Consider the following 6000-nt stretch of genomic DNA (forward strand, 5'->3'; position numbering starts at 1 on the left):
CTGTCTCTGGCTCCACTCCCGATTTATAATTCCTCCTGATTGATCCCTTATTTTCAAGTCTGCCCCTGTCATCTCTGATATTATTTTTTCAAGTCAAAACAAGTCGGCTACTAATGCCTTACAATCAAACCTCATAAAGCATCCACCCCTCTCCCTGGAGTTGGTTTGACCCAAAGATGCTGCATGAGATCGTCTCTGACTGCAGGTTACACAGACACACACAGGTAGCTGTATGATATTCATTGCTGATTACTTGTGTGTGTGACGCTTTTCCCCACATTTTATTATCAGCTCTTCTGTGCCTGGCTGAGCGAGCCAGGTCGGCTACAGAGTAAACCAAAAGCTGTGTTTCTACCAAGCAGTCCAATTTGATTCAGTACTGTTTGTCATGGTTTGGTACTGTTAAGCCTGATCCTGTTGGTGTTTCCTCAGCAAACTGTGCCCTCTATTGGTAGGCGGCGTGTAAGCTGGATGCTGAAAGCCCCACCTGTTAAACAATAGTGTGACACCGTAGCAGTAGGACACAGTTTACCCCGCTAATAAATCCAACGAAGAAGAAAAACGCGACACAGGAAACAAAGAGCATCGATGGAAGACATGCAGCATTTCATGGCATGTGGCTCTTTGATACAAAGAACAATCAAGCTTTGTTTTAGAGAAGACTGTGTGCCACCAGGAGAAATGCAGCCGCTGTCGCACAGTAAGTGATAATTCTTTCGACCAATCAACAGTCTGCAGTGTTGTGGCTCCACCTTTAAAGAGTGGTTAAGTTCAGGTTGGCACCCATATGAAAGGGTCCCAAAAAGTGGGACGGCTCGTCTCGGTTATTTGGGGATCTGTCCCGGGATAAGTCAGTGGAAACGCTGTAAAATGCACATCATACCGAGACAAACCAAACCGGTCTGCTTGGTGGAAACGGGGTTATAGACTGTATATAGAGCAGACAGCGTGCCTCCAACTTTCTGTGGGTTTGAACCAAAATACCCCCGTCACAGGCGCCGCCATTGGCAGCCAGAGTCTGCTCAGTAAAAGCTATGAGAAAATCTGTCTCTTCCTCCTGACATATTTTATAATCCCCCCCCAAAAATGCACAATAACTGCAGCTGTCGATCATCGTTGATAACTATTAAAACAAAACTTTAAAAGAGGAATTAAAAACGAGGCAGGCAAATAATATTATCAAAATGAGAAACATTTCTATGAGGTGTATTAATTTTTTAAAGTTTGACCACAGCCCATCTGGAATGCCTGGGGACATGGATTTTTTGACCTATACTGCAGCCAGCCACCAGGGGGAGCAGTTTTTGTGGAGACCTCACTTCTTACTCGGCTTGCTCAAGTCGAGCAAGATGACGTCCATTTTTTTTTTACAGTCTATGATAGTAACGCGCCTCATTTCTCTGTCAGTATTGGTAACAGCGATATAACACTTGAAATAGTAATTAATTGGATTACTGGAAAGAGTAACAGCGTTAAAATTAACGATGTTATTCCCAGCACTGCTTGAAAAGTGGAGTAAAGCTCTGAAATCACAGCGGCTGTTCTCTAACAGTCTTAAGACCGTCCTCTGAGAAACCTCAGATATTTTGGTTGTGCTCTCCATCTCACCCTGATGGTGAATGTCAGAGATTTCCATCCCGCCTGTGTTCCTCATCCCGCTCTCATGCAGCCCTCCCACACACCGTGTAGTGGTGACTCAAGTCTGCCTTCATCTTCCACCCCGAGCTGCACACTACACAACCAATCCTCGCCTTTTCTGCTTCTTCTTCCCTCTCAGATCACTGTGTCTTTGAAATAGCACACACACACTCACATGTTAGAACTAACACACACATGTGGCACACACACACACACACACACACACTCACAGGCCTGGGCTGTCCGCTCTGAAGGAATCGTGATCAGATGTGAGCGGCCGGGTTTGACGCAGTGACATCATCACTAATTGATCCTCTTTTGAATCCTGACAGGGGAATAATATGCTGCTGTATGGGGTTTCCATAGCAACTGGCCCATTTCAATGCAAGGGGATGTGGAGTGCTGCTGCTGCTGGAAGCTGGAGGGGTAATTGGGGGATGTTGGGGGTGGGAACAGGGCTGTGTGAGAAGACGTGAGGGGGGGAGTGTGTGTGTGAGCTGAAAGAGGAGAAAGAGTTAAAACAAAGAAAAGGACCTCGGTGCTTTCAGAGCGTCCTGATGAAAACACCTGTCAGACAAAGACGTGACACCAGACGGGAACACAAAGAGAAGAGGGGCTGAGACAGATCTGCATGTGGAAAAAAAGATAGATTTTGAGCTTTTGTTGTCAGATTTTCAACTCTCAATTTCAGCTCTTGGCTTCTGTTTATTGGTTTAGAGCAGCGGACTAGCCCTTTAAATCATTAGTACATGTTGTGTTAACAGAGACACTTAAATCAACACCGTGGCTCTGCTGAAGCCTGTAACCCTGCTTTAAGACACACTGGCACAGTCACACTCTGTGCACCGCTGGGGAGGTGTTTAGGAGCTTATCGTATCCAAACACGGCTGCCCACAGGCGGCAGAAACGCAAAATTATTCTGTTTCTTACAGCAAAATGCTGCACGCCCTGTTATCAGATTGCTCCTTTACTTCCAGTTCTTTGTAGCTCAGTCTCTTGTGTTTTTATTTTAAGACGCTGTTAGCTCCTGTTGTCCTGTGTGTTGCATTAATCTCCTGTAAATCTGCCAAAATTTAAAGCTGTTTTGTAATCTGAGCTGATTTTAATAACAGAAAATTACAAGCTGCAGATTTGGATTGAATTTCTTTAACAGTAAAGTCTGAAGTATTTTCCTTAATTATAAAATGTCAACTTTGACAACAATAATCCTGCTCAGTCATCTCCTTTAGGCCTCTATACATGTGTGTCAGTGTCAGTGTCTGCCTCAACCCCCTCTCTTCTGCCTGGATGTTAATGTTTTGGTTGTATCGGGACATTTCTGAGCAAAGAGTAAGTGTGGTTAGATCAGCCAGTGACTTTGTGTGTTGATTAGCGAGCGGAAGAAGCTAATCAGAGCAGCTACAATAGCAGAGGTAGCAAAGAGGAGGAAAGACTCATCCAAAGAGAAACCAAACGCCAAACAGATAAAGCTTTTTCCTAAACAAGGATGAAGCTTGGCACAAATTTCACTCACTTTCAGGGGACAAACAGTGGTTAGCTTTCTGCTAACCAGGTATGTGTCAATTACCTGTGATTAGCTTGTGCTAACATGCTGAGTCAGGTGCACGGCTCTTGAGTCTCTCCCATGTACAAACGTGATGCTACAGGTGGTTGCTGGGCTAGTCAGAGTGTTCACAGTCATGGTCAGAGGCTGTGGGTGTGCGCTGCCGCTGGCACTGAGCCAAGGAGGACAAGCCCAGTTTGAATGTTAAGTTTTTTTCTTCCTCTCTGTCCCAGTAGTTATCTTGTCTTTTAACTTTTATTGATTTATCCCTTGTATTAATAAATATAAAATAAATATTTTATTTTGTAGTTTTTGCTGTTCATTCTTTGGCTTTTAGACTTTTCTGTGGTACTTTCGATGTATGTGAGTTTATCTTTGGTCCTTTGGTTCTAAGAGTTGGTTTTCAGTGTTTCCCATTTTATTATGTTATATAAAGTTTTTTTTTCCTTTCTTTTACTTCCTGTAATTTCCCTTCTTTGGAGATGTGTCCCCTTCTCCTCTAAAAAAATTATTAAATTTTAAAATAAATCATTATTTTATTAAACCAATAAAATATTTCTTATTTCAAAAACCCAGTTTATTAAATATGAGGCAGAAAAAATATCACTAACAAAATGATAGAGCAAAATGTTTTGTAAATTATGTTAAAATGTGTTTTTTTAAATTAATTAATTCATTTTTATTTATTTTAAGTATCTCTGTTCCTAAAAATTATATTTTTTCTTTCTTTCTTTTTTTTACTCCGTGTGATTTTCCTTCTTTGCAGATTTGTCCCTTTCCCCTTTAATAAAATTATTAAAGTTAATAAAATATAAATATATATATTTATAAAATAAAATTTAAATGTAGGTTTTTTTTTAATTAAATCAATAAAGTATTTCTGATATCTGAAACTGTCCAGTTTATTAAATATGTGACACTAAAAATATCATTAAGAAAATGATAGAGCAAAATGTTTTGTAATTTTTGTTAAAAAGCGATTCCTTTTTTTCCATTTATTTTTATTTATTTATGTATATTAAGTTTCTCTGTTTCTAAAAGTATTTTTTGTCTGTTTTTTTTTTTTATGGGTCAGGCATTTTCAAAGCCGCCTCTTTTGGGGAGGATAAGTCTGTCAGGTGATTGTGTAATGGATGCAGGTCAGGGGTAAAATAAGCTCAATATGTGGGAAGACTCTTAAATTCTGAGGATGTGAATTTCTTATTTACTCTGTTTTTGTGGAATGAGTGGATTCCTGTGCTGATATTAGTTTGATGTCATCTATCTAAAGCTGGGGATGGACACTTTCAACGTCTCCTAATATAACTAAACTATAAACTACAACCAAACTAAACCAATATAACTTCTTTAGAGGAGACTGGTCTGCCTCCTCTGAGCTTTATCCAACCTCATCCCCACGGTCTGGATCAATCTCTGCAGCTCCTCATCCTCTCTGGTTTATTTCTGCATGGGGCTGACATGTATCCTGATTGACTGACGCTTCATGTATTTTCATGACGGGGGCAGTCGGCTCTTTTAATAGCTGGGTGTTTGTGACAGTCGACTGAGACAGAGAGGAAATATCTGCGACCACACACAGACACATAAACTACATGAAGACACTGAGAAATGCTCTGCTCTGCATCGTTCCTCACCGTGCCGGCTCCTCTTTGAGAGGAGGGAAGCTGTTTCATTTATAAAGAGGAGAAAGTTGTCGTAATGTTTACCTCTGCTTGTCACAGCGTCTTCCTCTCGGCTGGGTCAGATCTCTGCAGCGTGTTCGCTCGGTGTTCCTGCTGTAAGTGCATCAGTTAACTCATGTTAGACGCTCTCCTCTGTCTCCATGGGTCAAATTACTCTGAATAAAGAGCTGTCACAACATATTCTTGCTACAACACAAGCTCCACTTTCAGGGACACCCAAAATCAGGTGTCCCTTCAGCTGGAGCTCATTTTTATCAGTGTGATTTTTACCCTAAGTCTGGAGACAAATCCTTTGGGGACCTTGGCTGAACACAAACTCTGACAGAAGTCATCTTTGGTGTAGCAAACACAGGAACTCTAGAAATGTCTTTTTACAAAAGAAACTTCAATAATAAAAGTTTGAAACCAGGCAACTGTACCTTGAGAGGAAAAGGCAGAGAGTATTGTCGGAAAAGCAGCAGGATCAAAACCAGGTATGAGTCCAAAAAATGCAGAATAGTCCAAACAGAGAGGAGGCAGGAGTAAACCAAATCAGGAGAAAAGCTGGAAAGTCTTACATGGAAGCTGAGAACAATCTGGAAAAGAAGTGGTGGACAGAGGAGGCCAGATTGTAGATGAGTTGCGGCTGGGTGCTCAGGTGCACTGAGGTACCTGATCAGGTGAGCGTGTCCCACAGGCAGAGCAGCAGAGGAAAGGTGAGTGGAAAAATGCTGCACCCCAACCACAGACTCCATACCTTGAGATTTGTCCCCCATCTGAGGAGTCATCTGTATTAGGGGGAGGAGAGTCCTGACATTATGCTAACACTGACTAAATCAACACAAAGATGTGGAGACAATTGTCAGTCTTCCCCCTTCCCCCTGGCCCTCTGTTTTAAGGCCCAAGGGGAAGGGCTGAAGACGCCACTCAATCCCTGCTACCTCATCAACCCTAGATGCTCCCTGGCTGTCGTAGGCAGAGCAACTGTTTATTTGCTTCCAAACAAAACACATTTTTGCAAAGTAATGATAAAGTGATGTCAGATTGGGGTGACACACTCACAGCAAACAGACACCACCACAACACACGCATCACATGAAAAACAACAGCTAAACCATGAAAAGCGAACATTACGGTATTCAGAAGCTATATTCAGGC

The 6000-nt window shown here is 41.9% G+C and overlaps 1 protein-coding gene across 2 annotated transcripts in view; it reads right to left on the reverse strand.

Moving 5' to 3' along the window:
* adcyap1r1b (adenylate cyclase activating polypeptide 1b (pituitary) receptor type I) overlaps positions 1-5479 on the reverse strand; it is a 49483-nt gene extending 44004 nt beyond the window's left edge. For both annotated transcript variants that reach the window (XM_074667803.1, XM_074667805.1), the window contains exons 1-2: positions 5283-5479; positions 4888-4956 (exon numbers count right to left, since the gene is read on the reverse strand). The gene's annotated coding sequence lies outside the window, so the exon portion shown is untranslated. The remainder of the gene's footprint in view (positions 1-4887; positions 4957-5282) is intronic.
* Positions 5480-6000: the final 521 nt, after the last annotated feature.

This window comes from Halichoeres trimaculatus, unplaced genomic scaffold, assembly GCF_033239565.1.
Source record: "Halichoeres trimaculatus isolate MK-OKI-2021-1 unplaced genomic scaffold, fHalTri1.1 fHalTri1_scaffold_4, whole genome shotgun sequence".
Classification (NCBI taxonomy): Eukaryota; Metazoa; Chordata; class Actinopteri; order Labriformes; family Labridae; genus Halichoeres; species Halichoeres trimaculatus.